A 15,750-nucleotide genomic window follows, 5' to 3' on the forward strand; every position below is an offset into this window, starting at 1 on the left:
TAATGTAATTGTGATAATTTCTAATGTAATCCATTGTTCTGTGCTAGAAATTGTTATTGGCATCCCTGAGAACTGAGCATTGTAGCATCCTTCATACATTTCTGTGGCATTATCCTGAGCTTCCCAAGTATTGAGCCCTTATCCCAACGGAACAGCTCAGTGTTTCTGATCTGTCTGGCTGTGTTTTCTTTTCCAGCTTTCTCCTATGGCTGCTACTGCTCTCTTCCTCTTCACTTTGTGAACAAATTGCCTTGACTTACACATATCCCCTGAACAATTGCCCTTTCAGTTCCAATGAAGGCTGAATCCCAAGCCAGTATACTAAAGTTCAAAATCTTTGCCACTTTTGCAGGTCATATTCACAGCCTGATTCCTGCACTAAGAGAGATCAATAACACCAGACAGAAGATGAGCATGATAAAGCTCTCCAGTGCCCCAAGATTTAAACATGTTTATTCTCATTTCCATTTCTTTGGTTTAGCTGATGCCATGTTTTCCCCCCAACTCTGCAGGGTATTTGCAGATGAAGAAAGAAGGGCAGTTCATGAGTAAATCACAGAATACTGCACTGTCATATAATAACTACTGCTCTAATCTCATATTCAATAAAACTCATATAAACTGACATTTAATAAATCATAATAAAATACTACCTGGTCCTCTGCAAATGTTTTGCCTCATGAAAGTTGTAATCCAGCTCCCAGCAAGGTCAGCTAGAAACTTCCTATTTCTTTCTGTCAGTATTCATTTGGCCCCTGAGCCTCACAACCACCAGTGAAGTAAATCTTAATGGGTTTAAGAGGGAGACGCAGAGGGGTAAATACAACATTTTCAAACATTTATGCCTGTATTTGTGAACATAAATGCATGGGTTTAGACTTAGCTGAATACTTGTGCAACTGTTAGCTACCTAAGCAATGAAAACCATAGAAAAGCCAAGAAGAACAACTTTCATGTACATAAGAAAAAGGGGGTTGATTCTAAGGTTCCGAGTCATGGACTGAAAAATTATGCTAAAAAGAAATTGTGAAATCATGCCCATTGAATGCAGCAGGTTTTCACATTGCATATGCATGGAGTAATGCTGGGTAATCTTAAATCTGTGTTTTCCTAACTTTAAGTGCTTGAATTTGCAACTATCCGTATTATTTGACACAATTTACTCTGCATGTAATTATTGATTATTATATATTGGCTTGCAACCAATATCCATGGTGCCATTTGAAATACAGCTTCCTGGTTTAAGAGATATATTAAGTTTATATGTCATGTTGAGGAGTAATTATTATTTTCTCCCATATCAATATGAGAAAATGAAAGAGATAAAAGGACTTAATGTACCCAGTAGCTAAATCTTAAACTCCTCTCTGTTTCTTCTTCACTAATTCCATTCATTCATTCAGGCTCAATAGCCATTCTTATATTTCATAGGAATGAATTATGGTAGTGATATATTACCTGACATAATTGAGTTCAAAACATGAACTAGTAACTGGAATTTTAGGCATTCATGTCAGATTTTCTCCATTTTATCAATATCTGAATCACAGGAGTTAGCTGGAGTTACAATGAGCAAATGAGAAAAAGAGCTTGTGCCCAAAAATGTGGGTTTATGTCCTGACTAGATTTTAAATGTTTAAGGACTTGTCAAGGAGGGCAGATGGGAGAACAAAACAGTCAATGAATATTTTATCCAGATCTTTAAGACTCTGGAGGTTTCTTTTTTTCATTTACATTATTGTCAGCCACATTCATCACATCTGATAATTTTAAAGAATTCTCAGTAATGGTTAAAAAAGAGAAAAAAAACAAAATTGTGAGTATGAAAAAGGAGAAAAGCTTAGGTAAGCTTAGAAAGTTGTCTCCAGCTCTCTGGAAATCACAGAAGAGACTGTGGCTTGAGCCTGTCTGTAGTAGAAGATAACCCAAATGTTTAATACCCAAATCATAATAAAAGCCTGCAATTGTGACAAAAGTGCCAGAATAGTGACTTAGCTTGTATTCACTGAGGGTTGTACAGGGACAGTTCCTGTAAATTCTGACAATGGGAATGTTGCACCAGTTATAGAGCAACAAACTGCAGAGAAAGATAATTCTCCAAGATGATTAATTTAAAGATGAGTCATTTATTAGTACAGAATAGTCTCAGGAATGTTTATATACATTTTTATTTAAAATGATTGTCTATTTGTTACCTGAATCTTTTAAAATTATACCTAATTGCTACCTCAAATTGTAAAATCTTCCTGAAACTACTTTGTTAATTATTATAAGAGTCTTCACAAATCCAGGTGAAGCCTCAGTGCAGTGATTTCACATCAGTCGTAAAAGTAATTATAAAATAGAGGTGCAGAAGGGTTAGCCAAAAACAGTATTGTAGCTACAAAGCAAAAACTGTATTGGGAAAATTAAGGAGAATGAGATAATACCCTTGTACAATGGTGTAAGAACTAAGGAAAGATTTCATGCTAAACTAACTTAAAATTTTCATAATATGTTTTATTTAACTATAAGACAGGGAAATTCTGTTTTTTTAGCTGGACTTGACCTTTACTTTCAAACTTGTTTGCACAAGATCAGCAACTGCATCTATTTTTACACTTCATTTAATACCAGATTTTCATACACCTACCTTCAATGGCACCTGGTTGCATAAGTTATCCTACTCCAACCAGTAAAAATAAATAAATAAGAACTAAAAAAATGTGACTTCAAAAAGCTTTTCAATCCCTATTCGGCAAGACTCTTATATACGTGTGAATTCTCAGCACATGAAATCTTTCCATGAGTACTTGTGAGCTTGAAACATGTGCTTACTAAGCATGTGTGTAATTACTTTGGTGAAGCCTGAATGCGTGAGGTTGTGAGCATGTGAGCTGTAACTGGGATGTGCTACTTGCACCTGAGTGCTGATGAAAAGCCATGATTCTCATATCAGCAAATCTGCTGTAAAATGATTAAGTTTTAATTTTTTTCTCCTGACAGCTGAAGTGCAATGGGAATTGGTTTACAACTGGTCTGTCATACTCTCAGATTTTCAAGTAATGGTATGTTTTTAAGAACCTGAACTTTGCTAGTAGTAAGGTCATAAGAACAATTTAAACATAGGAAACTAAACTTTGCATTCAGATGTATTGCTGCAAAGTAATTTATTTCTAAAAATCAATTCCTCCTCCTCCACTGCCTTCTCCTTACAGCGGAGATCATCTACAAATCAGTGAATCCAGCTAATACTCCTTCAGCTGAATGAGAACTTGGCTAACAACTGTAGTTAAGACTCATTTAAACAATGTGAGATCTATCAAGAACCTTACCATGTCTGGAACATATTCAGAGGGACCCAAACTCTCCAGTGAGAAGTGTGTTATGTAAGCTTAGAGGTGGAGAAGTAAAGGGGTGGCTCTATCAAACAAGAAGCCCGTACTGTTAAGATGGCTGCTGGAGAGATTCATCATCCAAGCTGTCTTCTTCAGGTTTTTTTCTCTATATGTTCTTGCAACAGGCACCCTTCTAGGTAACATTGGGATTATTTTTTGAAGTGTTTTAGAAAGCTTTCATCTTTAATAAAAGACAAGTGGATAAATCCATGGTTCCCCTGAAGTCAGTAGTGAATCTCCCACTATGTTCAGGGAAAATAGAATTTCACACCGTATTTTTATTCCCTGTGCAAAACCACAACTACTAATGATTAAGTTAATTTTCTTGCCTATAAACCTCTAGTGATCTACCTTGATGATGGAATTACTAATAGACAAATCTGTTACAGTAAAACTACTCTTTCAGTTTTCATCTGAATGCTAGCATTAACCGAATTTGAATCACTTTTTTCTTTTTTTCCTTCTCCAGCCCCAACAGAAATGGTTATTGCAAATGAACTCCCTGAATTCACTGAGCAATTTTCCTGTAGATAAAGTTACTGACTGGAACAAGGGGCTTGGCTGAACTTGTGTACCTGTTTGTCATATTTCAGAGCAAATGGTACTTGGGTCTACTTGCTTTTCTCAGGTCCATCTTTTATAGGATAAGCTTTGCTACCTTTACCCTCTCTGCAAGCAACCACCTAGCCCAATAGTGCATGTGTCTGTGGGCATGGTGAGGACACTTGGCTTCTATCAAACCTTCAACTTCAGGGTTGTGTGGTCTTTTGGTCATTTGCCTAAGGTTTCATTTGAGCCTCATCATCACATTAATCACATTAATTATGAAGTATTTGAGAAAAAAATAACATTATAGACCTTCATCTGAATCTATAGAGGAACTGGACTGCTTGATTTAGCGTTGTTTTCTTTTGTTGTAATGGGTTTGGATGTTTGGAAATGTATCTAAGGAAATTATTGAAAGAATGCAAAGTCAGAGAAATAAGCTTTACTTTTAATTTTGAAAGTGGTTAATTCCGTAATTGTTCTTGGTTTTGTTTTGAGAGTGAGTTCTATTGAGTAGATCAGGCTTGTGGAGCTGTTCAGCTTCCTGCCTGATTGAGCCTCCCCATGCTTGCAGGATCTTCATTTGCTCCACAGGAATGGGGCTGCCGGGGGGTACCATGGTGGCAGCAGGAAAAACAACTTGGCTTTCAATATCTGGACAAAAACATTTAGCTAGCCTGGGATTTGTGAAGAGCCAGCATGGAGGGTTTGTGATGATTAACCAATAAATAGACAGACTGCTGCATTTTGTATGAGTCTGTTTTCAAGTTGCCTGTCTTCATTTCTGGATTTAAATATCTCATTACTGCCCCTTAAGAAGAAGAAGTGGGGCGGGGGAACTGGAGAAAAATTAGAAGCCTGGCAGAGGGATGTACAGTCATTTGGGATTTGGGTGGGGGTTTTTTTGTTGTTGGGTTTGGTGGGTTTTTTCATTGTTTGGAGATAATCTTGACTCTCTCAACCTCATTTTTCAGGTGTGAAGATTCACAATTCTAGAAGGAGTCAAAGTAGGATGTGTATGTGCATTACTACTTAAAACCTGACCCAAGGTTTTTAGTACTGTTGATAGCAATAAAGGAAACATACCCACATCTGTCTGAGATGAATGGTGATCCCACATACATGTGTGAGTTTCTAATGAAGCTCTGTGGAAGCTCTTTCTGCCTTTAGAAGAAAATGTTTCTGTTTATCCTTAATAGAAATCCATTGCATGTAGCTATGTAATAGAATCTCTCATTTTTTATTTGCATCTGTTAGCTTTTTATTGCAAATAGGGCTCTAAATCTTACTTTAGAAATGAGTATTGCACTATATGTCAGTGCATGTGCAAAGGAAGCCATTAATAATGTTCGTTATGAAAACCTGATCATAAGTGTTTTTAGTCCATTAGCCATTCAGCTTTATTTATGTCCTCTTTCAGGAAGATTTTGAAGCCAGAATTCAAAAGATGAAGTTTGGAAGAAGAGCCACACATGAGGTCATAAAATGCTGTAACTTTCAGGATGCTAGAAAATTCTTTTCTTTCTTCAAGGTTTTCAATAACCTTTAGAAAGAGAAATGAGTATTCATCATCTATTGCTTTGCCATCATTAAATTACAGTGCTTTTAGGAAACAAAACTCTGGTGAACCAAACTAAAGTAATCTGCTAATTTCACAAAATTAGAATGTATCATAATTCTCCAGGCTGTTTAAATGTACTGCAAGTAGCAGCTCTTACAGAATCTTAGTCTCTTCCCCTTAAGGCTTACATGACGTAATTTTATTCTTGAGTATTTGTCCTGACTGCCAAAATGTGTAGTTCTCTGATCCCTTTTAGGATACAAAACTTTTAAATAAAATGCTGAAAAACATGTAGTCAACTTCCCATCTTCATGGACTTACTTCAACTGACCTGCATTTGTTTTCAGTATTGCTGAAAAAAATTAGGCCCTAGCTCCAAAATGTCCCTTGGTCCTAGTTTGCAAAAGACACCATCAGGAATAAAATTTTGCACTAAAATTCCTCATATTATGAGCTGGCTGAAAGCATAATCATATTCAAAAAGGAAAAGACTTTTTCTCTCTCAAATAGCAACTTGATTTCTCTCCCCTTTTCTTTCTTCCTAAAATACTGTGGGATTTGCATGATTTATAAATATAAAACTGCTTGTAGTTGCTGTTTTATCTGAAAATAAAATCACCTCATACGTGGAGCTTGAGGGGAAAAAAAAATATGTTTCTTACAACTTCCTTGGAATATAGTTACTGTCAGCTCCTGAGATTTCTCGTGTATGTTTACTGTTTTAATGTATCCCTGAAGCTACAACTTGATCCTGTTGCATTTAGAAGTTGAGTTTGGGATTTGAAATGTCAGCAGAGGGGCTGCTCTCAATGCATCACTACTGCCATAGGTAGCAGTGGCTGTGGCAGCTGCTTTCAGGAGCTGCTGTTGTTCATATTTCACAAAAGCCTCAGGAAAAGAGGCTGTGTGAAAAATAGGGCAGTGTAAAAAAGAAATGGTCTCAGCTAATCTGTCTTCATCTTTGGTTAACATAGTAAGAGGCAAGTTGATTGTGTATGATACAAATTATTTCATGATGTATAGGGAGACTTTTTTTCCTATGATTTACATAAAAATTCAATGGTTAGCCTGATGTAATAATTTGGTATTCAGTGTTTTTTCGATCGTCTAACACTGAAAGGCTGAAGTGTTTGCATGAAGAATAGGTCTCTAACTTCTGAATTAATTTCTGTAGGAGACAATATGGATGCAATGTTTTTAAAGCTTAATTTAGATTCAAATTAATGTGAAGACAAGCTCCTTGAGTCACCTAGTCTTTCTCTGTGGAATCATTTCTAATTGAATGTTAAGATCAAAGTTTAAGTTTATAAGAAAGAAAAACAAGTGCAGATAAATAGTTATTATCTGACATCCTTATGAAAATTCATGACCTGCCGCTTTATCAGAGACCTTTTAAGAATTCTAATTGTGAAGTATGCATAACTATTAAATGGCTAGAGCGCTTCAGTCTCTTGATAAGAAGTGAGTTAAATAATTGTCCTGTTTAACTTGTGCTTGTTAACCTTTAAGGTCAACTAGTTTGAACATACGTTTAATGAAATCCTGGAGCCAGAATTTATGATACTGCTGCTGAATGTTAAATTGGACAATTTACATAAGCAGGACATTAACCTTCTGAGCACTAAATAGCATTTTAGCACTTAGCCGCTGGGGACAATAAGGGACATGTTCTATATATTTGTGATTAGCTTGCCTGGAAACTCTCATGATGACCAATTGGCCTACCAAGTTTAGCAGCATAATTAAATGAATGGACTCAGCCTAAGTAAATTATCAGTGCTGTGTACAGTATATCATTATAGTCCTAAGGAAAAAAAAAAGATATGAATAATTTAATATTGCATTACTAATTTATCAATGCTAAGTGACTGTGAGGAGGCTCTTTGTAATTCGTTGTTTTAAATTTGATATTTGATTTACTGCTGGTGTGATTAAACTTGAACCTACTTCATTTCTTTATCAGAAATTTATGGTAACAGTAGACTTTTTTCTCAGGGTAATGGATGTTTTTTTCATTTTCTTCTGCTTTGACGATAATAGCAAATACAAAGTATTACATATTGCCAAACTTGTAATTAAGCAGTTTGTCATAACAAGGCTTGTGTGTCATCTTTTGGCTGGCAGATCTTGTAGCGGATAAGGGCAGCAGACTTGGAATTGTCAGTGCTCTGAGCTGGAGGAGCAGAGTAATAGCTGCTCAGGGTACGTTTTTCTCCCTGAGCTGAAAGATGGAGCATGATATCCATGCTCTGCCCACCCAACTATTCTCTTAGGGCAAGTCAGGGCCATCTATTGCAAGCAAGCAACGTGGATTTTTCGGGGAAGGTGCTGTACTTGTTAGGACAATCACAATTTATTCTGAGATGGTGCCTCTTGTCTGTCTTGTGTTAGGTGCTGCACAAACATGAATAATGACATGTTTTGAAGGACAAGTTAGGACCTGAGCCATTTCCCAAGGAGGATGCCAAGGAAGCACCTGGTTGCTTTTGTTCAGGTGCTTGCATTAGCTGTGAGATGCCTTCACGTGGATGTTACCCATGGTCAGGGCTCTGCAGGTGATCAGGCCCACACCTGCAGGCAGGAGCCACACTGGCAGGCAGCTGCCTTGTGTGCAAGTGCTGCACCTCCAGCTCAGCTCAGCATCTCCGCCTGAGAGGTTACCGTCGGTCAACAGAGATAGGAAGGGGACTTGCGTTCAGGGAACTGGAGCCAAACAGGAGAGGATGGATCTGACTGCCATTTCTGACAGTTGCCTGTACTGCCTGTAGACTGGGAAAGTGCAATTTTTGCAGCTATCGCTACCCGAAGGCATTGCCACTGGTAAAGTACTTGCATTACAGTCTGATAAAAAAGGACACTGACTTAGGGGACTCTTCACTGAACAAAAGAATCAGGACAGTGATGGGCATGTAGTAAATTAATAACTCATGGATGTTTCAACACAGAGAAAATAGCCCCAAGATCTAGCTCTGGAATTGTACAATAACCCTGGCAGGAAGATGTGATGGCATTGCTGTCCTTCCCTTACGGGATGGAGTGAGGGAGGCTGCTGAGCTCCCTTCTGTGTGCCCCGTGGACTTTGCTGAGGGTGCTGGAGAGGCTGAGCATTACTAGCAAGCCCAGGCTGTGTGTGTATGTTGGTGGTGGTAGGGAAGAAGCACTCAAGATCTGTGATTTTCTGGCATTCCAGTGTCCTACTTCAAGTTCTTCACTGACCAGTTTCTTCACCTGTAGAGAAAGGATAACAACACTAAGTATGATTTTAGGCATTCTGTTGATGTGCCAGAGGAGTGTAAATTTAACCCATTGGTGAATTTACTGCTGGATGGCTATGATGTACTCGCAGAGCCTAGATGGATGAGGCCTTTGTGCTCATTCAGCTACACTCACTTCCCTAGCATCATTTGTTGTGCCTGAGAAAGTCATGATATGTGAGAAAAACACGATATAGTTTGTAACTCCATGGATGTTCCTAGGTACTGTCTCAGTAAGGAAGAGAAGTGGTTCACATTCGTGGATGCTCTGAATTTGCCTGGTGTCATCCAGAAGTAAATGAGCACGCAGTCAGTGTCTTAACCTTCCCTCCTTTTTATGTCTTTCTGGCAATGCATGGGATGAACAGGAAAAAAGCTGCTTTTCATTAGACAGAGGATCAGACTGGTTTCTTAAGTCCTACTTGTTCCAAGTATTTTCGGTAGCAGGGAAAAGGGAGGAAACCTATGCACTCTGGTCTCTGAAAGAGCACCTCTCCTTACAAATGTAGTTTTGGTTTCTGTAAGTGGTGAAGTATTCATGGGCAGGAACAACTTCACAAGATTCCTGCCTGTTTCCCTGGAAACCAGCTGAAATTATTCCTAAAGATGCAATCCTAACCTTGATATTTTTCTTGAATTTGTAAATATTTCTTGCTTCAAAGTAGAATACATCAGAAATTCTGGGAAGCTTGTGACTGGTTAAGAAATTTTAGTGCTTTAAAAAAGACTTAACCAAACCCCTGTGTTTTCAACAGGCTAGACAAATTACTTCTGTTGGTATTTTGGATGCAAGGGCTCTTAGCCCTTTCCTGGCTAGCTGATGCATGCCAGCCTTTTCATTCTCACTTACTGATTACGCTGTAGTTAGAAACTATTAATGATAAAATAGCTGAACAGGAAAAAACCTTAAAGCCATCAATAGACTTAATATGCCTGACCGTATAATTCTGAGGATTATTCAAGGTGTCATCTGGCAGCTGTAGACATTTGGTAGACCTAATAACCAACTAAGAAGGGAATTATGTGTTTTCAGAAGCCGGTTTGTCTGAAAAGAAAGCTCTTTCAATTGCTGATTGTTCCATATAGACAAACTTGGGTGACCCAAGTTCAGGGCCTTGTTGTGGCAGAGAAGTTCATGTACTGTTAGGCAAGTCACTGAGTTTGAATGCATCAGCTTCTGAGCCCAAGTCCTGCCATATACAAAATGTAGATAAGTGTTATCCCTCCTTCAAATTATTCTGTGAGGATGAATGCACCAGAACTGTGAGCTACTCTGGTGCTGCCATAATGAAAGCTGTATAAGTAATTCCCCTTTCCAGTAAATAGTAAAACTCAGTGGAAAAAAGTTAACTTTTGTGATGAAGAGGTTTCAGCCTGCTGCATAATAAATACACTTGCATCTGAGGAGAAAAAAAAAAGGATGAGAGACAAAGTCACGCACCAGCCCTTTTTAGCCCCAGAGACTCAAACTGTTAAAAAAGATACATTATCGGCACAGCATGCATCTATTTTTCTACTCCATTTTTGTGGCATCAGTGCTTTCAATCAACCATCACTGGGACTACAAGGTGCAAGGGTCTTCAGAAACAATTTTAAATGAGCTCGTCTATATATGACAATCACCTTTCCCCTCCCCTGTTCCTCCTTCTGGATATTTGTCATTTGAGACATTTCTCTATACATTTTCAAAAGAGTTTTACAAATGCAGTCAAAGTTCTTGGCTTCCCATTACTTGCTGTAAAGGAGAGCACAGCCCATACAAAGGACCAACACTGCAGCTGTACAGAGAGGAGAGTCGCAGGGGAGGTGCGAAGGGAGAGCTGACAGAGGAGGACAGAGAGGTTTGAAGAAAGCGCCTGCTAGCACCAGACCTTCAGTATTTTTATTCTTGTAGGAAGTTGTTCATAATAGGTGCGAAGGGAGCAGAACGTAGCTTACTCTACACTCAGGTTGTCCTTAATATTGTGTCTGTGCTGTTTTGTGGATCTGCTGTTGTACAGAGCCAGGGGTGTTGGTGTGTAAGTGACAGGAAGGTGAGAGAGGGACACTGAGCATGAGACTGTTCGTTATATTACTCCCCAGGTGTTGCCCCTGTAGCCCTTTTTCTTTTCATCAGTCATATTTACTGGTCTGAAATGCTGAAGAGACTGGTGAGGGTGTTAACTGGTATTAAAACTAGGATTTTTAATTTTGTGATCACAGACAATAGGATTACACTGGTGAGATTAAGTCTTGTTTGAATTAGGAACAGATGAAAGAAATGGTGAGTTCAGATAGTACAGCTGGTACAGATGGAAAAAATTAAGGTGATGGTAGCCCACAGATAGTAGAGTAGCACAAATCCAAATGGGAAAAGACAGGTCTTTTTTAAAAGACTTAGTGGTTATCTCTCACTTAACCTCATCAGCTTTACTCATGGCAAGATTAATTTACACCTCTTCTGTTTTTCTTCTTTTCACACTGTTCGAATTCAATGTAATTGGACAACTATGTGGTTTTGGGGTCTGATTCCCATCCAAGTGAATTTAGCCTTTCAATTTTTCTCCTTTGGTAAGCCTACAAAATCTCCTACTTCCCCTCAGTCTTATTTTAGGATGTTTATCTTGTTTCCACTACATTGGAAAACTTGTGCTCTGGTTGAGTTGTCTTTTTTTCTCCTCTCCATCAGGAAATGTTTTAATTCTTCTGAAGCAGACAGTCCCTCTTAGGGAAGTAAACTCACTCAGATCTGTGAGCGTTACACCAGGTGATACTGAGGAGGAATAGAATACCTCCCCCCCCCCCCCCCCCCCCATTAAATATGCAACTTGATTAAATAGAAAGACAGACTTTTCCTTCAGTGGACCACTTCCCATAAGTCATGGTGCAACCTGTTTTGCTTAAGTCCTAAGCTATTTGCAAGTATTTAACTTTTCTAGTTTTAAAAATGCAGCAGATATATCATTTGAGTGCATCAGGTGAGAGATTTTTCATCACACCTTTAAAATTGCCTGCACTAATTTACAGCTACAGGAAGCTGCATATTTAAAGTTACTGGCATTGCTTTGTCTTCACTTTCGCGTGCATTTTCGATTCCCTGTTTAATGATACCATCAGTTCCTTAAATATCCCTCAGCTTCTATTTAAGCATGATAATGGCAGTATATATGCAGAAACTGATATACCTAAAGAGTTGTTTTGTGTTACTGGAAGCAATGGAGTCTCTCTGCATCCTTCTCTCTTCCTCTTACATTTTCTGCTTAGTAAAAGGTTGTATATACTATTGCTAGTTAACAGCTGTATGAAATTATATGTTTTAAAAAAGCTTAAAAAAAAGATCTAGTCTTAAAGAACTTCTGAAATGAAATAATTTGTGTAGCACTGTGGCAGACTGTTTGAAGAGATTTAAAAATTCTTTCAGCCTGGCTGTAGCTGTAAGACATCTCCCCACAAAACAACTGTTATCTTTTAAGAAAAAAGAAAGACATTTCTCTGGCATGTTTTCCATACAGACATTCATAAATATAATCCCTTCTGTTGCTTTGGTAAGTCAATCATGCTAACAGGTACCAGTTATTCAGTGACTGCCTTGGGCTAAATAGAGCAAGTGACAAAAACACTTTTAGGTTGTCATGTGTTAATGTAAAATGCCCCCAGACCCCAATGCTTATTCATCTTCATCTAGTTGACTAATGCTTTTCCCATGTTGTTACATGTTGGTAAATTAAAGAAGCCTTCCAGACAGTTCTGTCAACAGTTTACTGAAATGTACCTCATTAGTGAGGTTGAGCTGTCACATGAGTGTAATTTAATCCTATTGAATTATCACTCAAAAATGCTTGAATACTAGGCCTTTATATGGTGAGAAAGAAGTTTTTCTAGGAATACTGTCACATTGTAAATTGATTAGATGTGAAGCATGCAAAGGAAAAACCCCAGAGTTTGGTGTTTTTATACTTGCAGTAAGACTTGAGACAGCTCTTTCACTGCATCTTGTATTTTTGAGAACTGCATAGAGCCAGGTGCAGTTCTTTTGAGCATTTGTTTCATATCCATAACAAAGCTGGGAGGCTGAGTGCCATGCTTAAGATGGAACATTATTTTTCTCACCCAAATGGGGGGTGTAAGGAACTAAAAGCACAAGGATGGATTTAAGTTAGTAGCACAGTAAATCATACGCATTTAGTACTCCTTTCAGAGAACACTGGGCACTTTGAAATCCTTGGAATCAGTTCTGTGTTGTTAGACCAATGCATGTATGATTTAATCCATGAAGTCTAGGATCTGGTTCTGTATGTGTCTGTGGGTGCATGGGGTCTTTAAGCACACTCTGCTCCTACTGAAATCACAAAAATGGGCACCATCTGCAGACTGAGCATGATATGCTTGGGAAAGCTCAAACCCAGCATTTGTCTGAAAAATCTGTTTATTGAAGTAGAGCACTTCCTTGACTTACCATTTTAATAATGCTTTCATTAGAACTGGTTTGGGAGGACTCGGGAAAGAATTTTGAACCAGAATGAGAGACAAAGGTAAAATCTGCCCAATGATGGGCTTTCCTGGGCCATGGTGGATCATAGTTCAGAGGCCAGCTACACTGCCTACACCCTACCTATATGCTCAAAACACTAGATGATCAGATTCATAGCAGAAACTGCAAAAAATCATGGATACTTCACAGGAATGGTCTTTAAATCTTATGCAACAGGGTAATGGTTTCTTATTCACCCCAGCAATCACTCCCAAGCAAAGGAGTGGCATGATGGATGAAGCGTGGTGTCTGCATGTATATTTGTCCACTATTGATGAAGAGGGAGGGGAAACGGAGCAGTGTCCAGCAGCTCACCTTGCTGGAGAACATCCCACAAGACTTCTGCCACAGTGCAGGAAAGCTCACCTACGTGCAGTCCTCTCCCCACTGAAGGTCACCAAGGAGTCTCTGTGGAGCACGTCCTCTGTGCTTGGGGCCAGCCCTACCTAGTTTCCTCTCCTGGTAGCTCTGCTGGCTTTACATATTTAATGAGATTTTATGGTTTTAGGCATTGTAAATTATATTCGCTTTCTCAGACCTCTAAGACCTTCCTCCACCTACCCTCCCTTACCTGTCAAGTTTCACTGGGTATGCTTTAAATTCCGGAGAGGAGAATACTGACTTTGCATAACATAAATGAAAGAGCTGGAAAGCATTACATTTTCATACAAATTACATGAAACCCCCAAGATTCTGTCCTTGAGGGCAGACAGCAAAGCAGCAAGTGTGCAGAGAAACAACAGCTTTGGGTTTGTATGGGCAGGGAATAACATTTCATGTACTTCTTAGAAGGAAAGGAAAACTCCTGTGCTTTGCAGGTAGCAGTTATTAGGGAAAGCTGGATTCTACTTAGTCTTCTAAAACTAAGAAAGCTTGCCATAATTCTACACAGGAAAAGTTGCACATGTCTGTGGGAAGTCTGTCTAAAAAAAAAAAAATTGCAGCAATTTCTCATTTGGACTTCTATGCCTGTAATTTATTCCTCAGTGGAGCAAGCGCTCCCTTTCACTGGGCATATCAACCTTTTCTTCTGCAACAGAGGCTGCTACAGGCAAAGCATTTTCGGTGATGAAAATGCAGTGTTACATCTTGTGTATGTGGCTGAACACAGCAGCTGAGCTCAATAGACTACTACTGAGACTGTGTAACCTGTATGGAAAGGTTTTCTTTTCAGAGTTACTGTATCGGAGGTAAAGAGATATTAAGACTGGTGGATGGGGTTATCAGCAGAAAACTAATCACGTCCTTGTCACTCCTAAGACATTATTGCCACAAAGGCAGTCAACTTTGGTCTTTCATCACTCTGGATGATGCAATTGTCTGATCAAAGTTTGTCTAGTGATTTGAAACACTTCCTTGCAAGTGAACACTTCTTTACTTTTCTGAATGCTAAGCAGGAACAGAACAAAACAAAAGGATCACATGCTTTCTGGCATAGGCCAAGGTATATACTGAAAGAGTATAGTACTCCATTGTCTCGGATAATGTTTACTACTTTGGGTTCAGGAATAAATTGTACATGTAATTCTGAATTCATACACAGAATAGTAGGAGAAGTAACGTGAAGTTAAATATGGATCCTTATGGACCATGGATAGGAAGTATGCAACTGCTTTTCAGTAGGAACTTTCCACCCAATTTGAAGAGAAAAAGTAATTTTAGGGTTAAATGGAGTAGTTCCAAGGTATCAGAGCCTGATTCCTTTTCCCATTAGTAATGCTTTAACTCATAGAAGCTCCCATGGCCACCAGGGCCTGAAGTTCTGAAGTTCAGGTTCATATAAAAAGGATGCTCTTTATTTTCAGTTGGCTTTGGGGAAACAAGAAGTTTTGGGTTGTTGTTTGTTTGCTGTTTTTTGTTTTTCTTTTTTTGTGATGTTCATTCCATGTTCATGAAAGTCAAAACCTGAGTAATTATGATGCTTTCTTGGTTTTGTTTTAATTCTGCCAGAAGCGTTACATGCTGTAAGTATGTGGAACTCCAAACCAGTATTTCTCTTCTGAGCTTGGAACTAGCAGTAAGCTTCTTTCTAGCTCTGGCCATAAAACCATTCTCTAAAAGAAAAGCTAAACAAATTGCATAACAGCTTGCCAAAATGTACCTAGGGAAGCCCAGAAATTGAAAGACATTAAACCTCATTATTAGCTTCAGAGCTAAAGAATACTGAAGTGTAAAAAAGTGTGCCTGTTTCTGTATTGTCTTTTCTTGACTTCTCTTCAAACATTTCAAATCACGAAAGATAATGCTGAAGTAATACTGTGACTTTAAATTGTTTAAAAAGTATTTACTTTTTAAACAGTATCCCAGACATTTATTAGTCAAACCATGTGTATCTTTTTTTTTATAGGAGAGTATTCTTCATTGTCTACTTTTTCTTTGCAGTTCTGTGTGTTCCATCTATCTCTTTCTAAGATCTAAAGGAATAATAAAACTATATGTGTAGTTTTACTGGACTTCCATTTTATAAGTAGGTATATCAAGTTGATGGTGGCATTCACCACT

This window comes from Aquila chrysaetos, chromosome 13, assembly GCF_900496995.4.
Source record: "Aquila chrysaetos chrysaetos chromosome 13, bAquChr1.4, whole genome shotgun sequence".
NCBI classification, from domain to species: domain Eukaryota; kingdom Metazoa; phylum Chordata; class Aves; order Accipitriformes; family Accipitridae; genus Aquila; species Aquila chrysaetos.